This window comes from Dipodomys spectabilis, unplaced genomic scaffold, assembly GCF_019054845.1.
Source record: "Dipodomys spectabilis isolate Male_0828 unplaced genomic scaffold, ASM1905484v1 ptg000230l, whole genome shotgun sequence".
NCBI classification, from domain to species: domain Eukaryota; kingdom Metazoa; phylum Chordata; class Mammalia; order Rodentia; family Heteromyidae; genus Dipodomys; species Dipodomys spectabilis.
Window position 1 is genome coordinate 577134 of NW_024870907.1, and position 19270 is coordinate 596403.

General features: G+C 42.8%; 1 protein-coding gene across 1 annotated transcript in view; it reads left to right on the forward strand.

Annotated features, from left to right (window-relative positions):
- The first annotated feature begins 531 nt into the window (after nucleotides 1–531).
- The window catches only part of Grap2 (GRB2 related adaptor protein 2), a 69867-nt gene continuing 51128 nt past the window's right edge, over nucleotides 532–19270 (forward strand). Inside the window, exon 1 of the mRNA XM_042697958.1 lies at nucleotides 532–843. The gene's annotated coding sequence lies outside the window, so the exon portion shown is untranslated. The remainder of the gene's footprint in view (nucleotides 844–19270) is intronic.

Below are 19270 nucleotides of genomic sequence, written 5' to 3' on the forward strand. Positions count from 1 at the left end.
CTGTAACAAACCTGAGGTTAGAACTCAGCCTACTCAGAGAACTTTCTTTCCTTCTTTTTCTTCTCTTTCTGCCCTCCCTCCTTCCTTCCTTCATCCTTTCTTTCCTCCTTTCCCTCTTTTTTCTTTTTTCTGTTTCTCTTTCTCCCTCTCGTCCTCTCTCTTTCTCTTCCTTCCTTCTTTCTTTTTTTTTAACTCAAGAGTTACTATAAGCAGAGCACCACTGTCGTCTGAGTGCACTAAGAGAACATCTTCTCTGAGATTTAGCATTGTGACTGGTAAGGGGAGGTTTCAATAAGTTTCCCCAAGGAGCTTTCCTCTCTGCCTACATGCTGGGATGAAAAAGAAGGGCTTCCTTAAGGCCAGTAGCAGCTTTCTGATGGACCATGTCCAGGATTCAAATTTTTCTTATGCGAGCATAAGTGTTCAAGGGGGGGATGTTGTTAAAACTGAAACCAACATAAAGAAGCAAAAGTGTTTCAGTGAGCCTCCTGCATTTTTAGTTCAGCTCTGGCAGCCAGAAAACAAAACCACAGCATCTAAGGCTCACACCCAGCTCTGGGCAGCCCCATATCTGCTAGTTCCTGTGTGGTTTGCCTACAGACAGCAGGCTAGCTGGAGCAGCTTGGAGGGGAGAGCAAGAAGTAGAGAGGAAGAAATATTACAGATGGACCTGTAAGTTTGCACCCTTTTTCAGTGTGGCACTTGGAAGAGAGCAAAGGCGGATCTGTACTCTGAAATGCAGTAATTTTGATGTTTGAAGTCATCTTCCTTCTTGCAAGAGAAAATTCTAATAAACTCGGTGTCAGAGCCAAGACATAAACTCAACTTCTTCTCTTCTTAAAGGTATGTTGTTATGCAACATCAGTACACATTCTTTGAAAACCGTGAGCAGTTGTATGATTTACAGAATGATCCTCTATGAGTCAAGTCTAATTAAAAAGAATCCCATGGGCTTTCTCAATATTGCTTTTAATATTTCAGTCCATCAGTGAAGGTCTCTTAGGTCGTTTGTCATGACGGTGTTTGTGGTGATAGAAGCGGACTTCCATCAGATGAGCTGAAGACTTGGTCCTTACTCAACTCCTAAGAAAAACCTCCTCTAATTGGCTTCAAATCTATCTCAGGAAAAGGCTTTAGATGTTGGGGTCACAGAAATAAAATTCCACCTTACTGTCATCAGAATGTAAGCCAAATTGTGATAGAACTCTCAGCAGAGAATGAACTCCCACACTCCAGGGTCAGGGTTTCTGTCTTTGCTCAAATTGCTAGTTCTACTAGTATTTGTGTTTCCTTTACCAAGAACACCACTTGAGGCTCCTATAATGAAACACAACTTTATGATGAAATCTATTTTGAGAAGGTCTTGTTTGCCTGTCTCCTCATTAATAGCTAGCCTAGATCCCTGTGACTGTATCTAATCTATGCTTAGATTATTAGATTTATGCTTTTGTCCCCAATGTGCCTGAACATGAGTGAATATGAAGTTACACCAAAGTTTTCCCTAACTGAAAAATTACTGTATTTATATACTTCAAATTAGGCCTGGTTAATAAAGGATATGTAAATGAATTTGCATATTATTGAAAATATGCAAGTCTAGATCAATTAAGGGAGAATGTTTAGGATATAAAAATACAGCGGGGGACGGTGGTAATTCATGTGCTCATGTTACAAAGTATAGGAGGCTTCCTTTGAACCAATTTTCTTGCAATTTATCATAAGCTGTTAATTTTTAGTGGGTCCCTTTTTCCTTCCTAATTGTTTATTCCTGAAAGCATATTTAAATGAAGGCATTCTCTGTTAGTAACTTGGTATGGTATATAAGTCATCCCATTTATAGAGTAATTTTAAAGTGGTTCTCTTTGTAAAAGCATTCACTATTAAATAAAGAATACAATATAAATAGAAAACCACTTAAATGCATTTGCATTTTAGCTCTGAAAAAGTTCTGATCTCTGCCCTTTTCTGGGAACTTTAATATAAAAAAGATATGACCCTTGTATCATTGAGTAAAACTACCATTTTACATCCAACTTTGAGCATTCCCCACATAGTAAACTGTCATCTTATTCTCTCTAAATTGTAATAACTTTTCTCTTTCAAAAATGACTTGACTGAAGCAAAGGAGGAGGTGATTGAGCTGTTCAATATGAAGAGATACTCTGTTGCTAATATAATAACTTTTTTGAATATCCTCACATCTTAGGGCCTCATGAAAATGCCTTTTCTTCTTTATTTCAACTGTTCTATGCCTACCTCCCAGGGACATTGTAAGAATTAATGAGCTAACATAGATATAAAGCACCTCAGAGAAAGGGCACTCTAAGAAGGCAAAATGATATCATTATTAATTATTTCTTTTAATCTTGATCATTCTCTTCCCATCTCTTTTTCTAAATGCACTTCTCTTGCTGCTGAAGCCATTTCTTCTAGAACCCATTGCCTTCCGAAACGCTGACAATGATCCTAATTCCCACATATTTATTGATTCCCAGAGAATAACACCTGCTGGTATTGATGGCTTAAAGTACTCATGCCTGAACTTGAGCAGAGCTTGCCTCTCTTCCTGGATCAAGAAGTCTGCAATTGTTCACAAATATGTCATTAAGCGCAATTCCATCAGGATTTATTAAATAAGTAACAGTTGCTGCTGGATGAATCCTAGGGAGATCCTTCATGTCTGTGTGCCTATAAAAGCTCAGAACTTGTTCAGGAATCTTCATGAGTGCAGTTACTTGAATCAAAGGATAGAGGAAGCTGGTGCCAGTGGCTCATACCTGCAATCCTAACTTCTCAGGAGGCTGAGATCTGAGAATCAGTTTAAAGCTATCCCAGTCAGGAAAGTCCTTGAAACCCTTATCTCTAATTAACTACCAAAATGCCAGACGTAGAGTTCAAGTGGTAGCATGCCGGCTTGGAATGAAGAAGCTAAGGGACAGTGCACCCAGGCTCAGTGTTCAAGCCCCACAACTGGCACACACACACACACACACACACACACACACACACACACAAACACACACACACACACACACACACACACACACACACACACACACACACACACACACACCCCGCGCGCATACACACGAACAGATCAGGCTCCATTTTATCCACCTGAAGTATTTGAATCTCCATCTACAAAGATGCAGCTGAGCCTTGTGTCTCTGCCATTTTCTTCTTTTTCTTCTTTCCTTAGTATTTTGGCAGTTCTTATGAAAGCATAACCCCATCTTACAAACAGTTTACAAATGGTTGTTGAACGATGACTGTGTGTCAATGCTATGAGCCATATCTGTGCTAGGCACAGACATCTCTCCTACAATGCCATGCTAGATTTCAATAAGTTTGAGCTAATAGGACTTCAGTAAATTATTTTTAAAAGCAGTTCTCTTTTTCAAGATGTACCCGCATACAAACATTTAAGAGAATTATGTGAAACTATTACAAAGTACAAGATGAGAAAGGTCTTCAATGCTCTCCAAAGTAGGTGGAGGGCATGTGTCAGGAAGATGGTAAATCAAATGTTCAAATCTAAAGAAAAGTTGAAATGTCAGTGTGGTGGATGCATCTGTCCTCACCTCCTAGGTTCAAAACCTACCTTTTGTCATATTTGTTCCCTACATAAGAATTTCTTTCTGAATTACCTATAAGTGGTAGATAAAATGGCACTTCACTGCTAAATAATTCAGGTCCAAACTCAGAATCTGGACATTCTGCCACAGAACCATAAAACCATCATCAAACCTGAGAAGATGAATAGTAATTGCTCAGTATCATCCAGCACCTTCCTTACAAGTCTGTTATAGCATTAAAAGACAGGATCTAGTTTTCAAAAGCAAACACCTGTTTTGCAGTTGGCTTTTTTTTTATCTCTATTGGATTTTTTTTTATGTCTTGTAGAAGGTCCCACTTTCTGAATTGGTTGTTGCCTTCTGGTTCATTTGTTCCTTACCCTCTGCATTTCATATAAATGGTGAGTTTGGACTAAAAGCACCGTTAGGTTTCAGTTGGACATGTTTTCAAGGTGCTGCAGGGCATTCGGCACGTGTCTCGTTGGCAGGTGAGTCGTGCTGGCTGTTGTTGTCGTGGTACTAAGTTCCATCATTGCTCAAGACTTGCAGGATCTCTCCTATTATAATGGAATTTCTTTCCTTTTTGCAATTAGCAAGTGATCTGAAGGCATGACACTTTTACTTGATGGTTTTAGGTGATAATCCTTGCCTGAATCAACTTTTATTTTGATGGTCATACATATATATAGATATATATTAATGCACTGTGGCTTGGGTACTGAGATTTGAACTTAGGGCCTCATGCTTGCTAGGCAGGCATTCTACTGCTTGAGCCACACCTCTCAACCCTTTTTTTGCTTTAGATATTTTAAGATAGGGCCTTGTGTGTTTCCCCCCCCCCCAGGGCCAATCTTGGGTTAAGATCCTTCTCCCTATGCCCCAGCATAGTTGAGATTATAGGCATATTCACCATACTCAGCTGGTTGATTGAGATGTGGACTCATTAAGTTTCCCAATCTCACTACCCCCCTCTTCTTCTGGGGCGGGGAGGGCTGCCTTGAACCATGGATCCTCCTGATTCGTGCCTCCCAAGTAGCTGGTATTAAAGGTGTGCACCACCTTGGCCAGCCTTATACACTTTGAAGAAGGATAAAACATGCAAATTCACCATTATCAGCAGTGCTAGTTATAAGTATTAAGTAGTTATAAGTATGATAAGTAGTAGTAATGAGTATTTGCTGAGTTTGAACCCAGCCCTCCACTTTGTGAGGAGTGAAATGCACAAGAACACAGACTTTTTGTGCTTGTTTCTTAAGCTACAAAATGAGAGTGCTAATAGCACCCATCTTGTGGCATGGTTTTGAAAAGTAATCCACACAAGTCCCCTAAAGTAGTGTGTGTTCCGTTCATCATCAGCATCATGGCCATCATCATTAGCAATGCACTGATCTGACATTTGGCAAGTGTTTATCATTCACTTGTCTCCTGGCACCATGAAAGAAGTATTGGTATCCCTCCTCATAAATGGGGAAACTGAGGTGCAAAGAGTTCAAGTACTTTGCACAAAGTCACTCAACTAATATACTATAAAGCCACAATTTGAACCCGGGCAGTTGGATTCCAGAACATTCTGTCTGAAAAATACTCCAGGAAAGAGGAATGATGTGTGACATTGGCAAGAATCCACTCCCACCCCACCCTTACTCCTTCCCTGTGAGTTTGGAGTTATTGAAAATCTACTTCTGGTCTATTCAGATGAATGAGAATAGCATTCTATTAAGCATAGGTAACTAATTATACTTATTTCATTTACATAGCTTAAGGCCCTGTATGAGAAACTTAAAATATAAAGCCATTGGAAGTGAAGAATAAAAGTAGGAAGAAAAAAAATCGAAAGAAATAATACAAGAGCAGAGTTACGAGACCTCAGAGCCTCAAGGCAGAAGATGATATTTTGATAGAGTCAAGATAGAAGGGGAAAAAAAACCTTCTCATTTTTCATGCTCCTGTACTCCAGAAGATTTTTACCACTAAAACACAAGAGGACAAACCTTGTCAGATTTATAAAAGACCACACAGGGTTTCCTTATGGGATGATGGATGACTGTTGTTAGTAGGCAATCTCTCTGGATTGTAATTTCATATGCCCAGCTATTCCAGAAGTCAGCCCAAGCTTCAAAACCAGAACTGTATCCAGAAAAAAAGCCTCCCAAGTGCGGATTGGCCCATGCCCTTTCATTAGCATTACAAAAGGGTCCCAGTGTTGTGCCAAGTCTTTCTGCTCCTTAAATTGTCATTACTGAAAGCCCTCAAGTGTAATTTTCTAAAGAGAACTAAAAATAAGTGAGGAAAAAATTCCAGCATTAATAATGTTGTCTGTGCGTTCCTAACAGTCATTGCTAAATTGGTTTTGCCTTTTCATGTTTTTTAATGAAACTCAGCTGAGTTGATCAATTGGTCACAAATAATACTTTCTCATTTGTTTTCTTCTACACCTCTCAGCCTTTGTGCGAGTCTACAAATGGTTTCTGATTTGTGTCTTTTGTCTATGGGAGTTCTATGGGAAAAATATTAGAAATAAACCGCTGAGAATACCGTAGGAACTCAGTAAATAATAAGTAGCTCTCTTCATAAATGTGATTTTAAAGAAAAATCTTTTTAAATAAATAGGAAATATCATTAGGAAAGTATACAATGAACAAAAACCTGGTTAACTTATGATTTGAAATTTATGTTTATCATTTTATAGGTCATAGATTTTAAGCCTTTTAGGAGACAAAATGTGCAGTCAGCTAAAAAAAGGCTCTCTCTCGCCTCCCCCAGATAGAATGTTCTAAAAATATGGATCACTGCATCAGTAACAGTACCAGGAGGAGCTCAGTGGTACATTGTCTAAGAAAAGCTGCTCAAATTATAATACCTTCTATCAACTCTTTAAATTGACTGTAAATATGCTGATGCCCACAGCAGGTGGGTTTCTGTGGTGCTGGCATGTGGAGGAGCAGAGACATACATGAGAAGCTAATGAATGCTTCCCAAAAACTCTCCCAGGAGCCAGGCACCAGTGGCTCATGCCTGTAATCCTACCTACTCAGGAACCTGAGATCCGAGGATCAAGGTTTGAAAATAGTCTGAGCAAGAAAGTCCATGAGACTCTTTTTGTTGTTGTTGTTGTTGTTAGTCTTAGGGCTTGAACTCTGGGCCTGGGTGCTATCCCGCAGCTCTTCAGCTCAAGGCTAGCGTTCTACCACTTGAGCCACAGTGCCACTTCCAGTTTTCTGGTGGTTTATTGGAGGTAAGAGTCTCACGGTCTTTCCTGCTTGGGCTGGCTTTGAACCATGATCCTCAGATCTCAGCCTCCTGAGTAGATAGGATTATAGGCGTAAGCCACTGGCACCTGGCCCATGAGACTCTTATCTCCAATTCTAACCACCAAAAACTAGAAGTGGAGCTGTGGCTCAAGCAGTAGTGTCAACCTTGAGGGAAAAAATAAAAGCTAAGTGACACTGTCCCTGCCCTGAGTTCAAGCTCCAGTACCTGCACGAAAGAAAAAAGAAAGAAAGAAAGAAAGAAAGGAAAGAAAAGAGAAAAAATACAGAGGGAGGAAAATCCCCATGCTCAGCTCTCAGCCTCCTACAACTTTACACAAAATTTCCCTGCAGTCCATAAATGTGCAGTAGGATGTTTTCCCTTTGTATGCAGTTGGTCTATGCGGAACCCAATAGAGCCTTAAAAGGGGGGTTCACACATTTATCTCATTTGATCTAGCTCTAGTCTTTGAGGTACATAGACCACATATTTTACCTCTCATTTTGCAGAAAGGGAAAGAGTGAAGCTCAACAAGTTGAAGTGACTTTCTCAGAGTAATTTTGCTAGTGTCTGGTAGGATTCGGCACCCAAGCTATGTTGTAGCAACCCCTTCTCCCCCCACTCCTCTCCTTTTCCCCTAGCCTTCCCCTCCCTACTACCACCCATCCCTCCCCTTCCTCATGATGGGATTCTGCAACTCTAAATTGTGCTCTATGAAAAACTACCTGTGTGACCTTGACTAAGTTATGTAACGTCTCTGGGCCTCAGTTTCCTTCTGGTTAACATGAGAGGTCACAAGTATTTTCTGAAGTCCTCTAGATCTCTGCTGAAAACAAACAATCCATCGAGAACTTGGGGAATAACTTTTTCTCTTGTAGATGGTGAACCCCTTCCCCTTTCCCTGTGGGTCATGAGCGCTGGCATCCAGTTCCTGACAGATTCCTTTGCAGGGTCTAAGGCCTGTTAAGAACTATAAATATCAGTAGTGCCTGTGTGGGCTACTCTGGGTCGGTCTGCTGGTTGCCTCATTTGCTGCAGGGCCAACTATTTCCTAGCAATTATCCTCTGACCCCATGCTCATCATCGAGCAGCCAAACCACAGTATTTTAAATCCCTCCTGGGCAGTGCAGAGTGCAACATAGAAATAAATAATGCTGATGGACTTGCACACGACTGATGGAACCTTGCCTTCTAAAGAGGTTACTCCCTTTGAAGGACACAAAGCCTTCCACCCTAAGTTTTCATAACGGTGATATCCTTCAATGTCCGTGAAATGAGCCCATAACTCTAGATGCAGAAGCCCTGAGACTCACAAAGAAGTTAACAATATCTCCCCCAAGGGCTGTTAGTTTGGATAACTGGCTACCTCCACAGGCAGGGAGTAACCCTCTCTATTTCCCAGGAGAGCCTGTGAATAAGGAAATCAGGGCCCCGATTCTCAGTCTTTTTGCTTATGAAGTTTTCTAAGTGAGCTTTAGTCTGCAGAGTAGGGTCCTGTCTGCTTCTTACATGTGTGAGTATAATTTGTTCTGCATTGTGTCAGGGTCCTCGGGCTGTGGAAGGTGATGTGGTCCAGTGATGGGAATGGTGGGGCACCAACAGGCTCCCTTATTCTGTCTTCTATTCCCAGCCTCTTGGGTGACCCACATGTCCCAGCCCCTGCTCTGTCCCTGAGCCCACTGGAGACAGGAAGAGTCATGCCTGGCCACCCTAGATGATTTGTAGTTTTGATGTAATAGCAACATGCAGTATCTCACTTGAAAAATACATAACATGATGCTTTCTTACTTAAACAAACTCATTCTGTAGAATCTGGATTTTCTAGATTTTGGTGTGGGGGGGCATTACTCAGGGCCTCTTGTTTGCTAGACAAATGTTCAGCCACTTGAGATATACCCCAATCCTTTTGGTTTTAGTTTGTTTTTCTTTTTCTTTTTTTTCCAGATAGAGTCTCACACTTTTGCCCACTCAGCCTCATACCTCGATCCCCCTACCTCTGCCTTCAGAGTAGCCGGATCACAGGTGCCGTTACCCCATAGACCAGTATTTTAAATCAGACTACGCTTCATTTTATGGACTGTTATAATATCATGACGTGATATTGGAACTCTGTGAACACTCAAATAAAAGAAAAGGTGTGAAGTCAAGGAATCCCCTCACTGGAGAGAAATGTCTAGTTTCTGGAACCAGAGTACTGTAGCTTTCAGACAGTAAATGGACTTAGTTTGTTTCCAGCATGGGTGCGCATCTTCTACATTGAAATGAAGCTATAAGGAAGTAAGACTCACTACACAGCCAACTTTGTCAGCTCATATTATTTCAAAAAGTGAAGGGTCAATTCAGAGTTATTATCATCAAGAGAGTAGCTGTAATGCTTTGTCGTGTCGATGCTACAAAAATTACCTGTCTGGTTACTTTAATTCATCTTTTAGCTACCATCCGCAGAAATCCCTTCAATTTCTAGCTGATGAATATCCAGATGTACTGAGAACATTTAGGCTAATAAAAACAAAAACATCATAAAGTTCTTTTCGCTAAGGCCCTCATAATCTCTTAGGAAACTAGCACAGACAAAAGAAAAATGCCTCTGCAGTGCAGAGCTCCTGACAAAGAGATCCCAGGCACATAGCTCCAGGTGAGGATTTTCAGAGATGGCTTCCTGGAGGAGGCTCACCTGCAGGCAGAGGTGCGGTCTTAGCAAAGAGGCACAAACGCAGCCAGAAATGTTTATACCTCATGGAAATCATGGGAGGATCTGGGTCTTATTAGCTGAAGATAATAGGCCCTCAGGATCTCCCTCCTCTCTCTGCTCCCATTTAAACTTTTGCTCCTGGAAAGTGTTACCTCAGGCTCTTTTTCCAAATAGACTATTCCCTACTTTCAATCACATCCTTCAAAGCCCTCTGTGTGTGTGTGTCTGTCTGTCTGCCTGCCCGCCTGCCTGTCTGTGTGCACGCACACACACACACATCATTACTAGGCTTGAACTTGCAGTTTCTTGCTTGCTGAAGGCTGGTATACTACCATTTGAGTTATACCTCCACTCCCAGCATTTTGCTAATTAATCTGAGGTAAGAGAGTCCCATGGGCTTTTCATCTCAGGCTCGGCTTCAAACCATGACTCTCAGATCTTAGCCTCCTAAGTAGCTTAGGCTTATAGATGTGAGCCACTGGCACCCAGCAAAGCCTTTTATTTATTTATTTTTTTTTTCTTTTGGGTCTGGTTGTGGGGCCTGAACTCTGGGTCTGGGCTCTGTCCCTCAGCTCTTCAGCTCAAGGCTAGTGGTCTACTTGAGCCACAGCGCCACTTCCGGTTTATGTGGTGCTGAGGAATCGAACCCAGGGCCTCATGCATGCAAGACAAGTGCTCTACCACTGAGCCACCTTCCCAGCCCAAAGCCTTTTTTTTTAAGCATAAAAATTCTCGGTTCTTTTAGCCACCTTATATGATGCAGGTTTTCATGGCAATATTGTTTTTTTAAGTGCTCCCTTCTGAAGAGACTCCAGTTCAAGTCCCCTCTTCAGTCATAGTGTCCAGAACAGGATGAGCTCTTTAAGAGTACTCGAACAATGAATGTAGACCACGATGGAACAACTACACTAGTCCCTCCCATGGTGTGGGAGTTATGTTCCAGAGCCCCCGTCATAGGTGAAGAATCCTTGAAGTAGCAGCATTGTATAGTCGTCTCTGGCTATATTGTGGCTCACTTACTGCTGCTTTGCAGATTTTCACCTATCATGGGGTCTCTGGAACTCCTATGAGAGGGGAGGGATCACAATTTACATATATTTTTTAAAACCTGCAATATAATGAAGCTGCAATAAATGAACCACGATATAGTGAAGGATGCCTGTACTCCCTCCATCTATACCTTATCCTTTTATTAATATGGCTCAGATTTGTATTAGTCTTGTTGGCATTTATGTCATACTGTTGACTCATACTAAAATTGTGGTCAATTAAAACCCATGAATTTCCCATGAGCTACTAGTAAGCCAGATAGATCTCACTTATTCTATATTTACACTATTGGCTTTAAAGAAAACTGTCTAGGCACAGAGATTTAACATAGTGACATTTATCCCAATTACTCTTGATCAGATTGATAACAATCTATCAGAATATTCTAGAACTTGCATATTAGCTCTATCTCCCAGCATATGAGAGGCCTATTTATGCTATCACAGTGTAACTAATCTCATATTGGATCCCTGGCCTCAAGAGGATCACACATTTACTTTCTCTTCACTGTGCACAACTCATCTGCAGCCCTGGACATTTCCAACAAACCAGTGGGTCTCCGTCTTCCTCACTGTAAAAAAGGCACAAACATGAATGGTCGTTTCCTCCCCAAAGATATATAACAGTAAGCTACGTGTGTATAAATCCAGAAGTGTTCCTTGGTGGCAGTAGTACCTGAGAAGAGGAAAAGTTTATTTCAGGCTCTGATCACAGCTTGCAAAAGATATGATTAAATCTGGTACTGGTGGCTCACACCTATAACTCCAGCTACTCAGGAGGTTGAGATCTGAGGATCGAGGTTCAAAGCCAGCTGGAGCAGAAAACCCTATGACACATATCTCTGATTAACTACCCCAAAAAGCCAGAAGTTGAACTGTGGCTCAATTGGTAAATCACTAGCCTTAAATACTTGTCCTTGAGCTAGCACTCTACCATTTGAACACAAAAGCTCGAGGACAGTGCCCAGGCTCTGAGTTGAAACCTCAGAACTGGCACACACACACACACATACACACACACACACACACACACACACACACACACACACACAGATGATCATCCTTATTACTCTATTACATTTAATGGCATTTATTTGGGCAAGCTAGGCCTAGGTTGCCTGATTTGGGGTTCTAGTAACATCATGCAGTGTTATTACAATTTTTAGGTAAAACTATTTGCAGTTTATGTACATGCTACAAGGTATTATTTTCTTAGCCAGATCCATTGAGTGTGGTTGTCAAATTGTATGTGTGTGTGTGTGTGTGTGTGTGTGTGTGTGTCTGAGAGAGAGAGAGAGAGAGAATTGGGATGACATTAGTAGAATCAGGGCTATTCCACAATCTCACTCCTATTCTTCATCTAAATTTACAAGTTTCTGGAGAGCCCTTAACACATCCAAGGATTTTATGCGTCCTAGTGGTTGGATCAATATGGAAAGTAAAGAAACTGCATAGTCTTTAAGGAATAAAACACTCAAACTATACTACAGAAAGATGTTGATTAAGTTAAAAAAACTGAGTGGCTCTCTTCTCTTCAACCCACCCCCCACTCTATCCTCACCCCTGCCCCGCCCTTTTCCTTTATTTATTTATTTATTTATTTTTTGGGTCCCGTCATGGGGCCTGAACTCTGGGCCTGGGCGCTGTCCCTCAGCTCTTCAGCTCAAGGCTAGTGCTCTACCACTTGAGCCACAGTGCCAATTCCGGCTTTTTTCTTTTTGCTTATGTGGTGCTGGGGAATCGAACCCAGGGCCTCAGGCATGCAAGGCAAGCGCTCTACCACTGAGCCACCTTCCCAGCCCCCTGCCCTTTTCCTTTAGTAACACAAAGACCTTGAAGTTTTAAGTTACCTTCAGATTTTTTTTGAGTCCTCTGAAAGTCTCACCAAACCAATAGTTTGTACATCTCCATGGCCAAAGCAGAGCTCCCAGGGAATTCCTGTAGTATGTATCATTTCAAGCTAATAGAAATGTCATATTTCAAAACCTCCCCATGACCCGTTTTACTCATTACAGAAAGGTGCAGGGACTCTCTCAAGAGCTTGAGTCTTATCATTCTAATGAAAAAGTTCCTGTTGTTCTTGTGATCTTGTGATTACTGAGTCCATTACCCCTCTCCCACCTCTCACTGGCAACTGGGACCTGAGCCTCTGTACCTGGCTTAGTGAGTATGATCCAGGACTAGTAGCCCTTGAACCTCTTGGGAGCCTGTTAGAAATAAGGATCTTATTGAGTATAGTGATTCATGCCTATAATCCCAGCATGGAAGCTGAAACAAGAGAATGGAGGGCTTGAGGCCAGCCTGGGCTACACAGTGAGGCTGTTGTCTTCAGAAAAATAATTGAATTAAAAAGAGGATATCAGCCAGGCACTGGTGGCTCATGCCTATAATCCTAGCTACTCAGGAGGCTGAGATCTGAGGATCATGGTTCAAAGCCAGCAGGGGCAGGAAAGTCTCCAATTATCTCCAATTAACCACCAGGAAACGGGAAGTGACACTGTGGCTCAAGTGGTAGAGCATTCACCTTGAGCTGAACAGCTCAGGGACAGCACCCAGGCCTAGAGTTCAAGCACCACAACCAACAACAACAAAAGAGGATATATAATCTAGTTGATTCTCAGCCAATGCACCAAAAAAATAAAAATAAGTAAATAAAAGGAGAGGCCTTGTAAAGCATAATTCAAAAATTTCAGATCATGATATAGAAAAAAGTACAGTGTTCTTTTATTATGTTAGGGAGTGAAGAATTGTTTCTTAGGACCTTTCTCAAGTACTTTAAATTAGAACCTGAACTTTAAAAAAATATGAGGGCCAGTGGCTGATGCCTATAATCCTAGTTACTCAGAAGGCTGAGATCTAAGGATCTCAATTTGATACCAGCCCAACAGGAAATTCCATAAGACTCCTATCTCCAATTAACCACCAATAAACTGGAAGTAGTAGAGCACTAGTGGTAGAGCACTAGTATTGAATGAAAGAGCTCAGGGACAGTGCCTAGGCCCTGACCCCAGTCTCCACAACCAGAAAAAAAAAATTCCTATGGCTGAGTGTGGTTCAAATGGTAGAGTATGGGGCTGGGAAGGTGGCTCAGTGGTAGAGTGCTTGCCTTGAATGCCTGAGGCCCTGGGTTCGATTCCTCAGCACCCCATAAGCAAAAAGAAAAAAGCTGGAAGTGGTATTGCGGCTCAAGTGGTAGAGCGCATGCCTTAAGCTGAAGAGCTGAGGGACAGCGCCCAGGTCCAGAGTTCAGGCCCCACGACCAGACCCCCCCCCCCCAAAAAAAAAAAAAAACCCAAAAAACAAAAATCAAATGGTAGAGTACTTTCTTGGCAGGCATAAGGTCCTGAGTTCAAACTGGGAGAGGGGGAGGGGAGTTTTCCTGGTGATTCTAGGAAGAACTAACCTAGGGTGATGGGATTTCATCCATTTTACTTACTTTCTGCCTGTGTGCTAATACAAAATGTATAAAGTCACCTGTGATATTTAAGAGTGATGTTTAAGATGTTACCAGATTGAAAAGTTCACTATACATCCAGGTCTATCTCAAAGCAGATAGAACCAGTTTTCAGGTCCTCTTGCCATTCTGGCTCCTCATGGAGCAGTTCTGCCATGCCTGACACCACCAGGAAAGACATCTGGCAGTAGCACGAGATAGTTCAGTGGTCCCATTAGGGCCTGGCCAACCATCTGCCAGTAGACACCAGTGATGTCGCTAAGGACCCTCTATGTCCCTACAAGGACTTGCCCCAGATGTGGAGAAGCCCTGGGAGAATGCATATGGTTTTCTACAGAGGAACTTTACTCAGGTACAGCTATAAAAAGGACAGTGTTGTAGAAAAATGGAGCCATATGGTGTTTCGATATGGCCAGGCAAAGAAGAAAGTAGCAATGACCAAGAGTGGTTGGTGATGAGAGGGGCGGGCGTGGAGAAGCCTGCCACAGGCCAGAGGAGACATCTAGCACAGGCAGTCACCAGGGCTGGGTGGTCAGCTGGTTTAACAGGGCTGGGCAGGGACTGGACACCTGCTGAGAGCTACAGGAGTGGCAGGGGAGGGGTAGGAGAGGCTAGAGAGACAGATGAGGGAAAGCAGAGGCAGGGTGAGAGGAATGGAGAGAGAAATGGAGAGAAAGGGAGAGAAGCAGTCAGATTCACTTTTCCTATGTAAGACCTGAAAAGCGAGAAAGCACTTCGAACATTAGCATGGAAGTAGTGGGACTGATTTCAGGTAAATGGATTAAGCAGTGACTTAGGAGCAGGGAAGAAGCCCACTTGCTGGAACTGGGACAGCTGGGAGCCAGGCCAGCAGCAGGGGGTGACCTAGTGAAGGGGCAGCTGAGAGCAGCCAGCAGCCAGCGTTCAGCTCCAGCGAGCTCCTTAAATCCCTCCCAGCCCACAAGAGACTTAGTGCTGAGTCCACAGTTTGCTCAGCTTGCAAGGGGTCAGGCGCTGCCAGCTGTGGAGAAAGGGGCCCAGGAAGCCAGCCAAGCCCTGACCCTGGCCATCGCACAGCCACAGGATCAGCATGGGAATAGAACCAAAGACGTTCTCCAGGTCATTTCTGTCCTGCAGGGCATCTAAATCATTTCAGAAAGATTTTCTACTCTTTAAGTTGAAATCTTCCAGAGAAACATTTCCTAAGGACCGACAGTGCTTTCTAATCTATCTAAGTCACAAGTGCTTCCCTGTTACTGACCCACATCCTCTCCCTGGGACATAGCAGCTTTCTCTCACCCTCCAGACAGGATGGGCTTCTTAACATTCCTTAATGGCCTGTGCCTCCAGCCGCCCTCCTCTGCCTGCCAGACACAAGCCTCCCTTGCCAGGCCAGACGAGCACATTTAGCTAGCCACCCTGCGCTTCCCTCTCCAACCTTTTCGAGCCTTGGTAATCCTGTGGACCTGCCCCATGTCTTGCCTGCTGGTGATCATTACCACTAAAATGTGTTTATTAAATGTATCCTGTGTGTGAACTGCTCTTGAGGCCATGGAGAGCAGAGAAGGGAGGATATAAAAGAATATTCACAGCTTTGTTGGTTTTTATTATCGCTCTCTTCTTTCTCGAAGGAGCTGTCAATCTTGGCGATCTTGGCTGCTTATAGTTAAGTCAAAGCACTAAGTCCTGAGGCTGAGTTCTAGCAAAACATTTCCATTGTCCTGTAAGTGTTTACACTGTGACCCTCACCTAAGGACAAAGGATATAAAATAATGATCATATAAAATAGCTCTGATGTGAATTTAACTGTAAAAAAATGGATAAAGGCATTTGTTCATTCCAGAGATGATACTCTGAAAGTGTGGGTTTTGTTTCAAACGAACTGCAAAGGGATTTGTTAACTGAATTCATTCTCTTTGCTGCAACGGGATTAATTTCATTTCACATCATGTCTCTTAAGTAGGAATGTAAACTGATTTACAACAGGCTAAATGGATGTGTTGATGCTTGCAACATCAGTAGGATTTATTCCAACTAAATTGCAACCGTAATGGTGTTGCGTTTGTTTCCCCTTCCCTGAGGGCTGTCAGAGCCTGTCCTCCACGTTAGGACAGGCTTTGGGGGAAACAGCTTACCAGTGTCATGCTAAATGGGATGTAAGGAGGCAGATATGTCACGCGAGATGCAACTGGTCCCTTCTCACATCCTGGGGAGGGGTCTGTTCTATTGTTTTAAAAATATTTATTTTGGGAGCTAGGAAGGTGGCTCAGTGGTAGAGTGCTTGCCTTGCAGGCATGAGGCCCTGGGTTCGATTCCTTAGCACCACATAAGCAGAAAAAGCCGGAAGTGGCACTGTGGCTCAAGTGGTAGAGTATTCATCTTGAGTTGAAGAGCTGAGGGACAATGCCCAGGCCCAGAGTACAGGCCCCACAACTGACAGAAAAAGAAAAATCTTTTTTTTTTCTATACCATGATCCAGAATTTTTTGATTATGTTTCAGACCCCACTGATGCCTGGACAAGCACTTGGTACCCAGTAGGTTCCCATGCTAAGCAGGGTCCCTCATCTCCCTCCAGGTATCCCTCCTACATCTGTCTGTCTGCTCCATTCTCTCAGTTTGTAAGGCCACAATCTCATCATCCTCCCAGATTCTCAATCTCTATGTTGGGCCCTCTCCTTTTTTTTTTCTCTCTCTCTCTTTCTTGAATTGCTGACTTCTTGCCAGCCTGTGCTTCTAACACAATAAGGCCTGCTAGTAGAAAATTTTTCTGATTTCTATAGCTGGTAGGCTCTGTCACTACTGGTTACTTTTGAAGAAAAGGTCTTGTGGAGATGAGCCTGGGGTGTCACAGGGCTGTTGTATGGAGCAAATGTAATAATGGGTATAAAAAAGCAATTTGTAAACTGCAACATGCTCTCTGAAAGTAAGTTATGATCGCATTACATGATTTTAGGGTTTAAAGGCAGCTGGGTGGTATATAAAAATTCAGTAAGGTTCCATAGCACCATTGAAATAAAACAAAAATAGAGAATTTGGAGCATTGGCCCTTTCATCAACAAGATACAGGCTTCTCAACGATTTTTGGGTTTGTTTTTTTTTTTGCAGCCAAAGTGTGCCCATTGAGTTGAGAACACTCTGTTCCAAGGACCATGTCTGCTCACCATTCAGGAACAGAGGCCTTCACTCTTGGTTGAACTCCCCAGTCCCTCACATTGCCTCCCAAATCCCACACAGCCTTCAAGGACTAGCCTCAAACCTACATTTTCTTCCCAACTCTTCCCTGAGGTGAGGGGGAGGGAGAATCTCTTTCTCCTGACACTCTTGTCAGCCTCATCATAGAATTGTTCAGGGGGTATGGACCTCTCTGTAACCAGCTTCTGATTGGTAGCGGCAGTCTTAGCACCTGCCACAGACCCTCCCCTTCTCCCATAGTGATGCCTGGGCCATCCTGAAGGCAAGCAAATGGAAGTAGCAGATCAATTACAGAGAAAAAATTCCAGTTGTGAATCCGTTTTATCCCTGTACTTTTCTGTACACTTGAAATGCTTTATTTATTTATTGTTGGTATCAGGGTTTGAACTCAGGGCCTTGTGCTCACTCCACTTACTGCATTCTACCACTTGAACCACATCTCCAGCCTAGCTTCTTGCTGGATACTATGCTTTTTCTTTCTTTCTCTTTCTTTTCCTTCCTTCCTTCCTTCCTTCCTTCTTTCCTTCCTTCCTTCCTTCCTCCCTCCCTCCCTCCCTCCCTCTCCCTCCCTCTCTCTCCCTCCCCCCCTCTTTCTCTTTGATCTGAGACCAGGACTCAAATTCAGGACCTGATGTTTTTGCTCATTGTCTAGCACTCTAAAAACGGAACCATACCTCCAACCCCAACTAGATATTGTGGAGATGGAATCTTGCAGACTTTTCTGCCTGAACTGGCTTTAAACCATAATCCTTGGAATTTCAGACTTCTGAGTAGACAGGATTGCATATGAGATACCAACACCTGTGAATATATATTTTGTCAGTTGTAAGGCTTGAACTCTGGGCCTGGGCGCTGTCCCTCAGCTTTTCAGCTCAAGGCTGGTGCTCTTGAGCTACAGTGCCACTTCTGGTTTTCTGGTGGTTTATTGGAGATAAGAGTCTCACGGACTTTTCTGCCCAGGCTGGCTTTGAACCATGATCCTTGGATCTCAGCCTCCTGAATAGATAGCTAGGATTACAGGCATGAGCCACCAGCTCCTGGCAGCACCTGGCTATATTTTTAATAAACATCCATTTTTAAGGATAAAATGACTGTTTCCTTTTAACTTGATTTTCAGCCTACAAATTGTATTAGAGCTGGAATGATAAAAGTAAATCTTGGCTTCCCAGCCTCCTTGTAAATAATCTACTGACTGTGGAACCCCAGGTGACCTCAAGTTCTGAGACTGTATTGCATGCAGTGCAAGTTGTATTGAAAAATGAAAAATGCCATTTTTGAGAGCATTAGAAATAAAAATCCATGGTTATGTGTGATAGTGCACACCTATAATCCCAGCCTTTGGGACACTTGGGTAGGATTGCAATTTGAGCCTAGCCCAGAACAGGCCCCTAATCGCAAAATCCTAAATTAAAAAACGAACAAATCTCGAACTGATTTACTAATTTTTACTGGATTGTAAGGAATCATCTTTAAACATATGAACTAAGAACTATTGCTAAGTACATAATAGAGGTCATACCCCTCCCTCCCCCTCAAAATGTGGCAGGCTCTGGTAGCTCATACCTGTAATCCTGGCTATTCAGGAAGCTGAGATCTGAGGATCATGGTTTAAAGCCAACCCCATCAGGAGAATCTGTGAGACTCCAATTAACCACCAGAAAATCAGAAGTGGAGCTGTGTCTCAAAGTGGTAGAGCACGTCTTAAGCAAAAGAGCTCAAAGATAGTGTTCAGGCCCTGAATTCAAGCCCCACGACTCACCACCACCACCACCACCCCCTGTCCCCAATGTGTCAGTTATGAGGCTTGAACTCCAGGTCTGGGTCCTGTCCCTGTGCTTGCTTGCTAGTGCTCTGTCACTTGAGCCACAGCTCTACTTTTCAGCTTTTTTGGTGATTATTAGAGATAAGAATCTCATGGACCTTTCTGCCCAGGCAGGCTGGCTTCAAACCATGATAATCAGGTCTTAGCCACCAGAGTAGGTAGGATTATAGGTATGAGCCACTGGTGCCTTGAAACTCATTTTTTCTTTTTTTACAGACTATACTTCTATACAAAAGATAGCGTCAGTGTTTTGTAAC